Genomic DNA, 17463 nt, shown 5'->3' with positions numbered 1-17463 from the left:
AATATCCTTAAGGACAACTGCGACCATCTTGAAGGGGCAGGGTTGGGAACCTGAGATCTGGCTTATCTGTCAAGAAGCAGCTACTTCACTCCATTATGTTTAAACAGACTATTCAGTTCACTTCATTCCTGTCACAGATAAGTCTAGAGCCTGTCTTGCTTAGGAGGAAGTAATAAATTATATCACCTCAAGTATGTTTGTCTCTGTCAAATGAATTTGTGGAACTGATCTTTATCAATATGTTTCTAGGTCCAGCAACTTTGTTTACATGTTTTATTCACTGACTTAGAAGATTTAACTGTAATACGATATATCATCAACTTCCTGCCCCAAAGAAGCTCAACAGCTCTGAAATAAAATTTAAAAAATACTAGAGGGATATCATAAAGACAAGTGACTGTCGAAAATTAATTTTCGTTCTCAGTTTTTTTGATTTTTTAAAATGCATCCTCCTTGAATGGGGTCACAATGAAACATTTGGGGGTGGTTGTGTTAGAAAAACTCAAGATAGCTCTTTAAGCACAGAGAGTACATGTAAGCTTCATATTTTTAAAACATCACACAAGTCTTTGGTAAGAGTAGTTTTTAATTGGCTTCACATGCAGGTTTTAGAGATATTTATTTAGATATGATTTCGTTAAATGTCAAAGTTTATAGTTTTTATAGCAAAGATTTTTTTCTGTTAAATTTGTTCAGTTATAAATTAAAAATTACACATCACCCAATTCACTAGGTGTTTTAACAATATTCATGCTCATTTTTGTTTTACTCATGAACAGTCTCACACGGTCTAAATCTTGAGCAAATTAGAAAAATGAAGTATTTTTTCCTGAGGATAAATACTCATCTTTTCAAAGTAAAAACATAACTGCAAAGACTAAATGGCAAAGGAGAAGGAAGCTGATTCACACTGCCCAACTCAGATGATGTTCAGCAATTGGATGTTTTGAGGGATACCAGAAAGTGCCAGGGGTGGGGCCAAAGAAAAGAAGATTGGTTGAAAGTCTGTAAAAGAAACCATGAGACCCTCAGATTTCATCCTCTAGCCCACCCGGCCAGGGGCCACTGCCCCTAATACACAGTTGAAGGCTGAATAAGGCACCAGCTGAAAATAGGAAGGTTAAGAAAGCTAGTGCATTTTGAATGATGAGACACTAGGCCTCTTTCTCTGCTTTCAGAAAGATGGCAATTGGCTTATATCATAGGTTAAGATTAGAACATTACTCTCTGGAAAAGTAGATTGGAACAAGAAAAAAATCCTGAGGATACTGACATTTGAGTCCCCCAGTTGACAAGGCCCACCCAAATAAGGAATCTGAGGCATATGAGGAAATTCTGTGACTCAAAGGAAATAAAGCCAAGGCAGGGAACTTTAAAAATGAAAAGGCAAAACAATCCTAAACTATAATTAATATTCTCCAAGTCATAAAGAGAAAATATTGTACCCATGAAACAGGAAAAAAGATTCTATAAAAGGAAGTAATATTCAGGGAACAATAAAGAGCTCTTAGATAATAAAACTAGGATAGCAGAAATCTAAAATAAATTTACATAATAGTTGAAGGTAAACTCCTGGGAATTTGAACAAAACAACATGTAGTTTAAAAAAGTAAATAATATAGAAACAACTAGATAATAAAAGAATCAAGTTTTTTGTCTAATTAGGAGGAAAAGAGGAAACTGGATCAAAAATCAAAAAATTAATGCAAAAATAACACAGAGTTGAAGGATATTTGTTTTCATGTTGAAAGAGCTCACTAAATGCTCATAAAAGAATAGGAAGGGGGAAAAAATGAAGACATATCTCAGTGAAATTTTAGAGAACTAGTGATCAGTAGAAAATTCTAAAAGCTTCCAAAAAGGAAAAGAAATAATTTACACACATGCAATTAGGAATTACAGTGCTAGCTGATGCTAAAAACCAGGTAAATATCCAAGCAAATAAAAAACAGAGAAATGCCTTTGGAATCTAAGGAAAAATCATTTCAACCTTGAATTTGACACTCAAGCTATTCCTCAAGTTTGAGATGTGCACTCTCCTTCCATGAACCCTTCCATGAATCCTTTCTTAGGATGTTTCTGAAAAGGTGATCCATCAAAAGGAGAGATAAATCAAGAAAGAAGATGTAGGATCCTGGATAAAGAGGATCTAACACAAGAGAGAGAAAAAAAGCCCCAGGATAATAGCAGAAGGAAGAAATAGTCTAAACCTGTGGTTTAGAAATATGGAGGTAAATACCAGAAGAAATGCGTGGATGATTTCAAAGTGCCTTGCTCAGGCTAGTGAGAATCAGATTTAGGGAAGGGTAACCCATTATTATACTGTGTGTGTGTGTGTGTGCGCGCGCGCGTGCGCGCGGGTGTGCACGTGTATGTGTGTACACACAAAATAAGAGGTAACTTTTGAAAAAAATATTAGCATGTAATGGCTCCCTCGTCATATGTATTGCCTACTGCAATGAAGAGTCTGTTATGTCAAATATGAATTGTAAGGAATTCTTTATGTTGTCTGGCTTTTTAGTGACTTCAAGACAACACAAATATGTTTATGATTTGAATATGGTAAATATTCACAGCTGTGATAAGTCAAACCCAAACTGCTTATGCTAGCTAAGGATTATTATATAGTAAAGCAAAAATGGTTCACAAACAATTACTTATAAAAAATGACAGTTCTGAAAATTTATCACTTTTTATTAGTGATGAAGAGACTAGAAAATTCAATTGCTTCTCCATTTCCCCATCTCAAGAAACATAATTTTAGATTTTTAACTTTGGAGTAACCGAATTCTATCAACAATTGCCTCAATTTTCACATTCTTTTTGTAAATATGGATTTAACTTATGCTTGAAGCCAAATGACAAATGCTGGAGAAGGAATATCATTGGATTTGATCAGCAGGTTTCACTCTTTTACTAGGTCATTTAGGAGAAAGTTGCAGCATCAAAATGTACAAGATCTTTGCATATACTTCCCTGTTCTTTGTATTACCAAGATGACATGGGACACTGAGTGATCCACAATGTGTAATTCTAATTAATACTCCTTCCATAAACTTCAGAAAAGTATTAAAGTGTCTTATAACCCCGAAGTGGATATACACCTTCAAGATCATAGACGTTTCTTACTAAAACATAGTAGGAATGAAGGACTTCTTTAGACTATTCTCCTTTCTCTGAAGTTATTTCATTTCTAGAGGATATTCACATAGAAGCTTCTAGTTTAATCTGGGAAATGCTAGGAATTCACTTTTTTAAAATTTGAGGTAAAATTTACATGCACTGGAATGCCAAATATTAAGGGTTTTTATAAATGTACATAATCCTGTTATCACCACCTTGATTTAGACATAGAACATGCCTTTCACACCAGAAAGCCCCTTCATGTCCCTGACCAGCCAATTTCTGCTCCTTCTTTATGGACATTATTGATTTCTATTATTAGAGATTAGTTTTGTCCTTTCTTGAATTTCATGTAAATAGAATCATAGAGGGTATACTCCTTTGTGCCCTGCAGCTTCTGCTCAATATAATGTTTTAAAATTTACCTGTGTTGTTGTGTTTATCTGTAGCTTATTTTTGAAATTACAGAACAGCTCTCCATTGCATGAATTTACCATAATTTGTTTATTCATATTTCCTGTTGATTGACACTTGGTTAGCGTAAATAAAGCTTCTGTGATAATTCTTGTACAAACCTTTTTTTTTTTTTTTTGGTGGAGATATGTTTTCATTTCTTTTGGGTAAATACCTAGCAATGAAATTGCTGGATCATAAGAGAAGTGTATGTTAAACTTTAAAAGAAACTGCCAAATGGTTTTCCAAAGTAGTTGTGTTATTTAATGATTCTACTAGCAACATATGAGAATTCAAGTTTTCTCCACATTCTTGCTAACATTTGGTATTGTCCATTTAAAAAGAAAATTAGCTATTCTAATGGTTGCAAAATCTCTCATTTAGATTTAATTTACATTTCTCTGAAGACTAATAATATTGAGCATCTTTTCATGTATAATTAGCCATTCATACATTTTCTTTTGTGAAGTACCTGTTCAATTTTTTACTGAGTTGTTTGTCTTGTTACCAATTAGCTTGAATTCTTCATATATGCTGCATATGAGTTCTTTGTCAGGTATGTGTTTTGCAAATATTTTCTCTTTGTGACTTGCTTTTTCTTTTTATTAGTGATGTCATTTGATGAGCGAAAGTTTTACATTTTGATAATGACCTATTTATCATTTTTCTCTTTAATAGTTAGTGCTTTTTGCATTCTCTTTAAGAAATCATTGCCTATCGCAAGGTAACAAAGATATTCTCCTATGTTTTCTTGAACATTTATAGTTTTAGCTTTTATATTTAGGTCTATAATCTATCACAAATTAATTTTTGTGTGTACTGTGATGTAGTGGTTGAGGTTTATTTTTCCTCCAGGTAGATATTAACTTTTTAAATGTTAGATCAGACTTAACCTAGGACAAACCCCGCTTGAAAATGTTATATTCTCTTTTTAATGTATTGCTTGAATTCAATTTAATAATATATGGGTAAGGATTTTTCAATTGTGTTCACGAGGTATATTGATCTGAAAATTTTTTTCTTATAGTATCTTGTCAAATTATCATATTAGGGCTATGCTAGACTCTGGAAAACAGCTAGAAAGTATTCCCTGCCCATTTCATTTCCTGAAAGAATTGGGTAGATTGATATTATTTATAATCTAAGCCAAGAGTTTTCTTTGTAGGACAGTTTTTAATTACACATTATTTAATAATCATAGAATTATTCATAATTTTTATTTCATTTTGTGTCCATTTTGGTAAGTTTATTTTTTTTAAGTTTCTCATTTCATCTCAGTTGTCTAATTTGCTGACTTCCAGTTATTCATAATATTTCCTTATTATTCTTTTGATGCCTATATGATATGTCTTCATTGTGCCTTCATTTTTTAAAAACATTTCTGCTGAATATAGAATTCTGAGTTGACATGTTTTTTTCCCCCCAGAACTTTGAAGATGCTATTCTGTCCTCTATTATTTCTAATAAGAACTTAGATGTTGTTTGTATCCACCATTTTTCTTAATTTTATCCAAAGATTAAAAAATTTTTCTCTATTTTTGATTTTTCAGCTACCTGTCAATGATGAGCCTAGGTGTGATTCTCTTTGTAATTCTCTTTATGAGATGCACTGAACATTTTGAATCTGTTTGTTGATATTTTTAACCAGTTTTTGGAAATGTAAGAGTGTTGATTTTTGTTTTAAGTAGTCAGTAACCATCAACTAATCACCTGGAATTTATGGTTGCTTGGTATTACATTTTTATTTTTTTATATTTTATTTTTATACTTATTTTTATTATGGTGACATTTGTTAATGAAATTCAGTACATTTCAGGTGTACAATTTAGCAGTAAGTATTACATTTTTAAAGACGAGTTTGTTTTAGTTTTGCATTAGTTTTAGGGTTAATTCTTTTAGACGTAAGATATAACCTTTACTCTCTATGGCCCTTTTAGGGTTTTTATGGAAGGAACTATGGTGTTAAGCAAACCTTTACAAACTGGTGAGACATAAGCTCCAAATTCAGTCTCCCTTGCAGCGGGCAGCAGAGGAGACTGTTGTTCTGTTTTTGCAGCTTTCCAGCTGTTGCTTTACTTTGTTCTCCTTGGAGTCTTGTCTATGCAGACAGAGTTCAAGGGTAAGGAAAGAATTTAAATTGATTTATGTACAAACTTTGGGGTTCTCTCTCTGTGGCTCCCTTTTTTCTAAGATCCCCCTGTGTCAATTTCCAACTGCTTTTTTTCTCCAGACTTTATCCTCTGACAAACCAAACCACTGCAGCACCATGCTCCTGTTCTAGCTGCTCCATGTCGTGTGGATGGGGTCATGCTCTCAGGGGACAAGGTACATAAACATGAGCTGAAGTCAGTGTGATCCTCTTCTCTCAAGAGGCAAATCCCCTCCAATTTCTACCTCACTTTGGTGATTTTTTTCAGGGCCTTCAAATGGTTAAACTTTATATTATCCAGAGTTTATAACTGTTACATGAAGGAGAGATAGTCTATAATAAGCCATTCTACCATTTCCAGAAATAGAAATTCAAGAATTTACCTTTAAGTATTGATACTCCAAATGTTTCAGAACAATATTGTATTTTATGACTCCCAATATTTCTATTTGTATGTTTATGGATTAATATGTAGATATAGAACACAAAATGGCAAAACATGTATTTTGATCTTCAGTATAACATCAACATATGTAGTGGTTTAATATAATCATTATTCTTGGGATTCTTCCCTATTCACTCTCATTCTTGTGTTTTCCACAAATTGTCTCATCCTCAAATAATCAATTTTTCAGTGGTTAATCTTATTAGAGGTTTCTTTCAATTCTCCTTACAGAATGGATTGTTCAAAAGTATATATATATTTAAACTACCAGCATATTTCTTATCAAAGTTGGGCAGAATATCCTTCAGTACGTGATTGCTATCAAGGCAATGGCTGACCTAGCAACTTCATGCTTCTTTAAGACTGCGTATTTCAAATTTGAGTTTTTCTGTTCTAGGGAGATAAGCATTCTTGAAAAAGATGTCATTACATGGCCTTCTCATAACTTTCAATTGATAATACTTTTTAAGCCTAAAATCAGTTGAGAAACTCTAAACTTCTTAGTATTTAAGGCTGCAATAAAATAGTTGAGATGTAGAACAAGAATAATTTAACACTCACATTTGCCTTATTTTCAAAAAATTGTGTGTTCAAAAACTATCTTTTCAAAAGTACCTTTGATGTTCCAAACAGAGGGGTTTATCAGGCCATTGACTGCTGCTGTGTTATATTCATGAGTAATTGCTAGGAAATAATATTTTACATTTAAGTAGCATTTTACAATCTACAAATGACAAGTATTATTATATGCTGATAATTCTCAAATTTGTATCTCCAAGTCTGTGCCTCCATTCCAAGCTCTAGATTCATATATCCAACTGTTTATTCAATACCTTACTTAGAAATCTAATAGTTTGAACTTACCATGTTCAAAACTGAGCTCTAATACTCTCTCCTTCCCCTACTCTCCCCAGGTACTCCAGCTCTAGCCTTTCCCATCTCAGTTGATGGCAACTCCATGATTTCAGCTGTCAAATCAAATATGTGGTACATCAGTATTGAATCTTCTTCCTCTTATTCTCCACATTAAGAAAACCTATAAGCTTTTCCTTTATAATGTATCCTGAATTTAACTATGTCTCATCACCCCTGCTGCCCACAACCATGGATCAAGCCACCATCATCTCTCACGTGCATTATTGCAATAACCTTCTCACTAGCTTCCCTGCTTCCACACTTACCCCTCCTCAGTCCATTTCCAACACATCAGCCAGAGTGATTCTGTTAGAACACACACCTCATATCAAAGCACTTTGCGCAAAACCCTCCAATGTTTTCCTACATCGCTCCAATAAAAGGCACTGTTTTTATTAGGACTGAAAAGGCCCTACCTTACGTCCACTGTTCTCCTTTTACTCATCCGGCTACAGCAAACCGTAGGTTCCAAACATGCTGAACACTGGCTGTTCTCTCTGCCTGGAATGCTCTTATACCACATACCCACATGGCAAGCTGTCACATTTTCTTCAGATTGTCACCCATAGGTCACACCCTTAGTGAGGCATTCTCTGGACTCTCTATGCATATTTGTACACCTCTTCACAACATATACTTTCCAACTCCCCTTGTCTGCTTTATTTTCTTCCTTAGCCCTTACCACCACATGCCGTACTATATATTTTCTTATTGAGACCTTGTGTATTGTCAATCTCCACCGCTAGAATATAATTTCAGTGAGAGGAGGGATTTGAGCTGGTTGTTCTCTGCTCTATCTCCAGTGCCTAGACAGCGTCTAGAACACAGAGGAAGTTCCGAACATATTTGTAGAATGAATAATACAAAGCACGTTTATACATATTGACATATCTGATCCTTCCTACAAGTCTATCTCCATTTTACTAATCGGTAAAGTACGTTCAGAGTGATTATATAACTTGACTTAAGGCACATAGTCAATTTCAAAGACAAAAATCATATATAAGATTTATGATTGTGGAATTTCAGAGATACTTCCATGACACTACACTGTTCCACCCCAAAGTCAAGACCAGCATGGCTGATGAATCATATGAACCCAAAGAGTAAATGAAGATGTTGTTTTTATAAATCAAGAAGAGAAGGATTTTCAGGTGTTGCTATTTCTATATTATTATAATACTTCTTCTGAACTAGTAATATAGGCTTTTTTAATTAAGATGTGATTTATGTAATATAAATCTAACCATTTTAAAGTGAATAGTTCAGTAGCTTTTAATACATTTATATACTGTACAATCACTACCTCTAGTGATACAGAATTTTAATGATAGGGTTTCTTTCCTTCCTTCCTTCCTTCCTTCTTTCCTTGTTTCTGTCTCTCTTTTGTTTTCTTCAGATTGCGCTATTACAAATACAGAGAACATTATCAGAAGAAAACTTAGAGAACTCACATTCCTTTCTATGAATCAGTTCCTTCTTTTCAAAACACTGATATTTTTCTACCATGTTTATTGAACTATTGCTAGGCTTTAGTACTTTAGCAGTACACATAAGACTTTGGAAGAAAAATATCTTATAAATAGGACCAGGATATATGAATTTTTTGATGTGCAGTTAGTTATTACTACTCAAAGTATATTCTTGGTATCTACTTACATGAGAATTAGCCATAGAATATAGTTCATATAATCTGTTCACATAAAGGTTCACCTTTGTCTGCAGGCTTTTTGTAAAACTGCAGTTTTACATTTACAAAGTCTATTTTTTATTATTTTATTAATTATGTATTATATAACATATTAGTGTTTTATACAAATATCATTTATTCTTGTGAATTTGTCTCAGGACATACCATTCTCTGTCCTGTCTCACGACTTGTTAGGGGTTCACTATTCCTGAACACCAACTCCATTCTCCATCTACCAAATTCTCTCCATACCCCCAGACTCAGGCCTGCTTCTTCTGTGAGGTTCTCACCAGCAACTTAAACATCACTGGATTTCTTCCCCCTCTGAATTTATTTTACTGTTCATATTGTCTGTACCACATTATTGATTGCTAGATTACATTCTAATCTATCTTGTTCATTATCACTTACTATTCTGGGGCCCCATCGCATTTTCCATAAACTGAGCAGATGAGATTAGATGACCTTTAAAGTTTCTTCCAATTCTGAAAATTCTGATTAGCATAATAGTGTTTTCTTCTTGGACTATAAATTTCTTGAGACAGATGCTTAGTAAGTGACTACCCACTATAAACATGTGTGTTTAGGAGTGTGATAGAACTCTTAAAAATGATAATGGCTTATTAAGTTGAATTAATAAACTTACAGTGTTCAGATTTGGAAATGGCTGTCTTGCTACTTGCGCTGGTCACAACACACCAAAGTAGTATGTTCCACTCTGGCAGGCTCATGTTAAGACCTGTTGATTGGAAACCATAATAATGAAGGTATTAAAGTCATTTAGCCTGGCTATGAGATGATTAATAGGAGCCAAGAACACTGTATTCAAGTATTTACAGATATAGAATGAGGAACAGAATTACATCAGATGGTCCAGAAGATAAATCTAGGACAAATGGATGGTTTTCCACATAAGGGTGATTTCAACTTAGTGTAAGTAACAACATTTTCATACATTTCTCATAATTTGACCTATTTAACAATAGAATGAGCTACCTGCCTCACTGGGTCTATTAATTGTACAATTATTTATTAAATGCCAACTATACACCAGACATTGTTTTTGACATGAACGAGTAATGACTGAGATTGTCATGGACCTACCGTAATAGAACTTACATTCTAGTGGGGCAGAGAAACAATAGCTATATATTTTCCACAAAGAAAATAAAATTTACATGAAGAAAATAGAGCAGAGCATTGTGACAGAGAGAAATGTGGTGGAAAGGGTTGCTGGGCAAGTTTACATAAAGCGGTCAAGGAAAGCCCCTGTGAAGATAACATTTGAGCTGATACTTAAATGACCATTTAATACCATGTAATACCTCAGGGAAACTCATTCCAGGTAGTAGATATAGCAAGAATGGGTGTTGGAGGGCACTCAGTCAATGACCTTCAGAGAGTTCAAAGTTATATGTCCACTGGGCTAGGGTCTCATGCCCAATTGTTTTGTCAAACACTAATCTGGATGTGCTGTAAAGGTATTTTATAGATATGATTAACATTTGTAATCCATTGGCTTTAAGTAAAAGAAATTACCCTCTATAATGAAGGTGGGTCTTATCTAATCAGTTGAAAATCTTAAGAGCAAAAACTGAAGTTTTCTGGAAAAAAGGAATTTTGCTTCAAGATTGCAACATCAAATCCTGCTGTGTTTCCAGCCTGCCGGAAACACAGCAGATTTCAGACTCACCAGCCCCTACAATCATGTGAAGCAATCCCTTAAAATAAATCTCTTTATATATGTGTGTGTGTTTATATATACACCATACAGATATATACACAAGTATATACATACACATACACATGTTATATGTATCTATGTGTACGTGTGCACACACATGCACACACACATGCATATCTCATATCAGTCTGTGTCTCTTGAAAATTCTGACTGATACAGATTCCTTTCTGAGAATTTCTGCACTACTTGGCATGAAGTGTCTACAATTCCATAGCTGATTGAATAGGTGTGGAGAGTAGACTCTAATGGCCTATGATGCCAGAATTATTTAGGACCAAAAAAGCTATGGGTTAGACTTTTAGGAAGTATTCCTACTTCACAAATATTGCTGTTGTCTATTCAATCTTACAGTGTAGCGGGGTAGCCCACCATTGCAAATGTTTAATAAAAAACTGGCGAATTCACCCTTAATTCATTTCTACGTTTTAAAATTGATTTTTGTGCTTAATAACTGTGGGAATTCAAATTAGATCTGTTCATTTTTAGCTAGATTATTTAAAGTAGACATAGTTATATTTTTGAGAACAACTTTTATATTTATGGTTGAGGCAATGAACTAGATTTTCAAAGTGGAATGCATGATGTTACTAGCCAACAGCCATTTTTGATTTATGATCTATTACAAATACCTGAGAAATCACCTTGAAGTTATTTTTCTGGCATTTGCACAACTGTGACAGGTCACTGATAACATTTGTTATTCTGTCATCACTTGCTACTCATTCAAATTCAGCAAATGCCTGGTATAACATTTCACAGACTCAGGACGACTTGTCCTCATCAGAGAATTGAATCTCTAGGGTCTCATGGCCATAGCTGACAGTCATGGTTATATCTTCAATATTCTCCTTCAGTAGTGCAGTGTAGAAAAATGTCATTACCTATCTAATATCTAATATCAGAGTAAGAACTACAGATTATGATGGTAAATTTACCATGCTGATGAGTAGACAAAAAGCCTTACGTAACACTTTGCATATTATTAGTTCTCTTTTCTTCTCCATGTAAAATGCATTTTATTTTTTAAATCCATAGTCTTGTCTAATCTTAAATTGTGTTAATTAAATTTGGTCAAAATAAATCAAGCCTCAAAGTATCATTATTCGAAACTGCATTTTATGAATAAGCAGTTTGTAAGTCTGACCTGAACTTTTGTCCTGAACAAATCAGGAAAGAATACAAAACAGGTGTGATGGAAATTGACATTTGAAAGGTTAGAGTGTTACTTTGTATCTCCTAAAGATGTACGGAGTCCCATTTTCAGAAGGCTTGGCTTGTTTCATGGATTCCAAGGTCCAGGGGAAAAGGTTCTATGATAACAAAATGCTTTTACTTAATTAGATGCATTTTCTCCAGGCTTTTTCTCTGGACCTTATATGGGTTGATTGTAAGCACACTTCTAGACCACATTCTATTTTCTGACTCACCTTCACTCTTAATTACTTCAGGCCATAAAGCACATATTTCCCATGTTCCCATGAAAGTCTTCCACTTAATATAGAACCTGTGTCCCTGAATTAGAGGGAGCAATATCAGGTACCCTGAGACAAAGTAACTACAACCCTCAAATCATCCCTTAAAAGGAAATGCCTGCTCCACCTTCACAGTACAAAAAAGTGCTGAGTCCAAATCCTTGCTCTAAAAGGCTATGTGAGCTCTGGCAAAATCTGTCCTTGTGCTTTCTGTGTCCAGTCTTGTCTGAAGGCCGTACCCCTAAACTCCACACTATACTACTTAATACCATGTCAGCACAAGGTTACTGCAAATATTTCTAGACTTCATCGTGTCCCATCTGAGTCTTTTATTTTAGCTAAATGTCCCTGGTCTCGTTAGTCCACCTTTATCAAATGCAATGGTTAATTTTATGAGGTAATTTGGCTAGGCTGTGGTACCTAGCTGTTTGGTCAAGTATTATTCTAGATGGTTGTGAAGGTATTTGTAGATGGAATTAACATTTAAATCAGTAGACTTTGAGTACAGCAGACCCTTTATCATAGAGATGGACCTCATTCAAGAGGAAAATAGGTTGCTGGAAGAAAAAGCAATTTTGCCTCAAGACTGCAACAAAGAAACCCTGCCTGAGTTTTCAGCCTGTTCCCCTATGGAATTTGGACTCAAGACTGCAATATCAACTTTTGCCGGAATTTCTAGCCTGAGGGCCTGCTTTACAGATTTTTGACTTAATAGGCCCCACAAATGTGTGAGCCAGATCCTTAAAAATTCTCTCTCTCTCTCTCTCTCTCTCCCTCATCCCCCCACCCTCTACACACACACACACACACACACACACACACACACACACACACACACACCCCCCTCATCTAGATCCTCATCTATATATCTCATTCCTCTGGAAACTTTGACTAATACATCTAACAACAAAAATTTTTTATTTTCTCATCCTCCTTCTTGTTTTCTGAATATGTTCCAGATTACTAATACCTCACCTAATATACTCAAGGTGTGATAAGTAGAAGCCAAGCAATATTATTCCAATCATATCCTAACCCCAGTATAATTTCGGTTCTTAAGAACAAAGTCTTGTATATAGAGAAAGCCAAATTTAAGGTCCCATGTTACAATTTTGCAACTTAAACAAGTTACTTAATTCAATCCGTTTCTTTAAACCTCTAGATGAAGATAATAATAGTAACTGCAACATAATATTTTGTGATGTAAGAATAAAAAGGTACTCTACTCCAAGAAAAGAATCATTTTTTTTTTGGCTTTAGCAACAAGTAATAGCCAGAACCAGTTTTAAACCCACCTAGAATGACCAATGACAGCTTTCCACAGTAACCAGTAAGCCAAATCAGTGACCGCTCACATCTAAAAACAGTCGATTAGCAACAGTCTCATTGAATGACCATACTTCTGAAAGGTTAGCCAATCAACAACTGTCTTACTCAAATAACTATGTTTCCACAGCAAAATATCAACCCATCTGTAATACCTCCACTTCTGAAAATGTACCAGTCCCTGAACTCCATGTTCTCCCCAAGCCTGAATAAGTGTAGCTCATAAGCACAGCTCTCCCTTGGTTAGCGATAATTTCAGTTTTTTCTTTCAGACCTTCAGTGGTGGCCACATATATTGATAGATAATAAAATTGGATCATATATGAAAATATTTAGCATAACGCCTGGCAGAGATTAATCACTCAATAAATGTTAGTTATTATCTTATTCTATGTTCTTTAAAGTTACTTTGGCTTTTTTTGATAGCAAAGACTGTCAGCCCAAAAATGAAGTTGAGCTGGACACACAAAATAGGCACATTTGGGGCATGGAGCCAACATCAATCTAGGCTGGAGGTGACTAGAGAGAGGACTGACCAACCAAGAGGATGATCAAGACAATAGTGGTTTACTGGAGATGCCTGTGACCATGACCACATCTTGCCTAGCTATGCTCACGTCTGCTTCATGAGCTCCTGATTGAGAGTAACCCCACTACCTTGGTATATCACAATGTCTGCTAAATGCCAGAGTTCTTTTTATAGGGGCTGCTGATGGCCCGTCAATCCTCAATTGCATTTGTTTCTTGGGCCCCAAACTAGCAGGATCAGACCTTTATTCCATTAAAGTCCATCTTGCTAAATTTGGTTCAGCGCAGCAGTATGATTAAAATTCGATGTAAGAAAATGCCTTCAAACATGTGTAGTAGCAAAATATAACACAGTTTTAGACACATAGATAAGAACATTTTTGTCTTTTTAGTGAAAGTCTCTGCTCTATCACTCATTTGTGCATGGGATTCTTCTGACAAAGATGGAACACAGGAAGGCCAAATATATATTTTGTACTTTAAATAGACTTTATTTTTTAGAACAGTTTTAGATTTACAAAATAATTAAGACTATAGTACAGAGTTCACTTATGCCCTGTACCCAGTTTCCCCTATTATTAACATCCTAATGTGTGGTACATTTGTTATAATTAATTGCTATATTATTAATTAAAGTTCACATTTTATTCTGACCTCCTTAGTTTTTACCTAGTGTCCTTTTTCTTTTCCAGGATTCCTTTGAGGATACTATGATACTTTTAGTTGTCCAGTAAGTCTCTTTAGGGTCTTCTGCACTGTGAGTATCTCAGGGTGTCCTTGTTTTGATGACCTTGACACTTTTGAGGAGTCCTGCTCAGGTATTTTGTAGATTGTGCCTCAAGTGAGATTTACCTGTTGTTTTTCTCATAGATTGGGATTTTGTTTCAGCAGAGAGGAAAAACAGAGGTAAAGTGCCATTTTTATCACATGATATCAAGGGTACATACTATCAGCACAACTTATCATTGTTGATGTTGACCTTGATCACCTAGCTGCTCAAGTTACTCTTTTTTCCCCTTTCATACAGAACTCTTTGGGAAAAAGTCACTATGCACAACTCACATTTAAGAGGTGAAGAATTATATTCCATCTTCTTGAGGGCAGAGTATCTATATCAATTACTTGGAATTATTCTGAACAGAACATTTGTCTATTCTTCCCATATGATTATTTAATCATGTATTTATATCAGGATGAACTCGTGGATTTTTTCCTATACCTTGGATTATAATCCAATACTATTTTTTTCTTAAATTGTTCTAGCTTTGGCCACTGGGGGCTCTTTCAGATAACTTCTGTTTCCTTTTGACATGACTCCTATCATTGTGGGGGGTTTTGTCCTTAGGTTTGTTTGTTTGTTTAACACTTCCTTACTTTCTAGCACTGCAAGACGCTCCAGTCTTGGAAGTAGAGAAGAGCAGGCTGCAATCTCTTCTAGCTAACTCCATCACAGGAAGCTTTGCTCTACTTTCAGACTGAACGTCAGCAGCCTTTAGTGTTCTGCCCTTCTCCTTTTTGCAACACAAGGTCTCAGGTCTCTCAGCTTCAACAGGGAGTGGTGGTAACCAGGTGGCATGTGGTGCCAAGTAGATGTCCAGTACAAAATGGCAAGATGATGAGTAGTGCATTCCTTCATGAAGAACATTTACTGGCAGCCAATTTCCCAAACAGCCATTTCTCTGAGTTTGTTTTTTAAAAAACAATTTATAAAGTTTGTAGCAGTTACTATTAAATAGGAAGGTTTTTTTTTTTTTTTTTTTAAGTTTTGAGAACTTCTCCAAAATTTTGGTAGGCTAGTTTTCATTTTATGTTCATAAGAGCATCTTGAGGAATATTTAAGTTGTTTCTGCTTCAAATGTCTACTGCTATGTTAGAGAGTTGGACAAAAAAGGAGACTTTTTGCTGGAGGAAATATAGTGAACACTGACCAGCAGAGATGGGGCAAATGAGGGCATTATATTTTCCTCTTTATTGAGAATATGTTCTTCACAAAGAATGAAAGCTCTGTAGGAGCAAAGACCAGCATCTAGAACAGTGCCCAGCATATTGTTGGTTCTCAAATATTTGTTTACATAAATAATCATGAAAATGTTCATTCTGAATATTAACATATATAATATCTATCTTTAAATATAGATTCTTTAAAAATAGGAACAATGCCATATTCATTCTTTGAAATATATTCTTATGAATGTACTAAAATATTCGTAATCAAGTAGAATGTATTCATATTCATGAAGAATGCTTCTGTAAAGAACACTTCATGGGAAAATTATTTTTGAGTTAATTAGAAGAATAAGTACACGAAGAGTTTTGGAGGACGAACATTTTACTAAGAAAATACTAATAAGGAAAGTATTTTAATAAGAAAAGATGAATAATGAAGAAAATATTTGTGAGAGTACTGCTCATCTTCCCCCTCCCTGCCTCTGTGGTCGGCCTCTTCTGACTCCCCCTCCTCTTCATCCTTTCTTTGGCACAAGTTTTCTCTGCCCAGTTTCTCCAGCTGCAGAGACAAATTCAACATTCACGGCTTTCATTTTTTAAACAACTCTGAAAAGAAAGATTCTTGGGAACACCTTTAAAAATATGTTATAATACATATGATAAGTAGCCGTATCTGCTATTTAGTATGTTTTTGGCTTGTCTTATTTCTCTTACTATAAATTTTTTGAAGGAAGAGACCCATAATATGTTTTTTTTGTAATTTCTATATTGAGCACTTTGCATATAGCTGGTGAATGAATATATTCTGTTGAACATGTGATAATTTTTTTCAATCATTTTTGCAGATATTTTCTGAGGTGAAATTAGATTTTGTTTTTAATTCACAAAACCAAAACACAAAGTTTTACAAGCTCCTGTTAGAGTTCTATTATGACTGTGATATTCTTGTAATAAGAAACTGATGGGCTTGCAGGAGCACTTGAGCCTGAAGATAGAGACCGGAATAAATGATTTCTTCACGTCCCTTTCTGGTGTCGCAATTCTAGGTGCACTTGACTTAATGGGCTTTAGTGCTACCTCTTGGCAGTAGCCAGAAAATGTCTTTAAAAGTATAGTGCTCAGGGTGTTTAAAAGAAGGAATTCAGGTGGTTTATGGAAACCTGAATCGATAATACAGTTTATTAAACAGGCCATCTCGCAGCAGAAGGCTTATTAAATTGGTGTTTTTTAAAACCTCGCCCTTAGGAAGTATTAGAAAAGAGAATGTTTATTTTCCACAGGCAGAGGCCTTCATAAACAGCCAGGTGGCATTTTTACTCAGTAGTGCCCTTCTGGTACATTGGTCAGGAGGGCCACAGGTGGCTGAGGTCAGAGGGTGGCTTCTTCAACTTCATCTTTCTACACTTTAGCCCCAGAATGCCTTGCCTTTAAAAACTTGGCCAAACTGCAAAGCACAATGCAACGATGTAGGTAGCTCAGCTGTTTGTCTGAGAGAGTATCAGAAGACCAAGCTCTAATGGGCTAATTAAAGGAAAATCCATTATTGATATACGATATAAAGAACACTTTTGTTTTTACCAGGTAGTATAGAAATATGAATAAATAGGGTGACTATCAGCTGACGAACTTAGTGTTGGGAAATCTGGTTGACTGTTCAGTGTGGTTTGTAAA

The sequence above is a fragment of the Rousettus aegyptiacus genome, unplaced genomic scaffold (assembly GCF_014176215.1).
Source record: "Rousettus aegyptiacus isolate mRouAeg1 unplaced genomic scaffold, mRouAeg1.p scaffold_m13_p_1, whole genome shotgun sequence".
NCBI classification, from domain to species: Eukaryota; Metazoa; Chordata; class Mammalia; order Chiroptera; family Pteropodidae; genus Rousettus; species Rousettus aegyptiacus.
The sequence above is the reverse complement of the archived record's forward strand: the minus strand, read 5'-3'. Positions refer to the sequence as shown.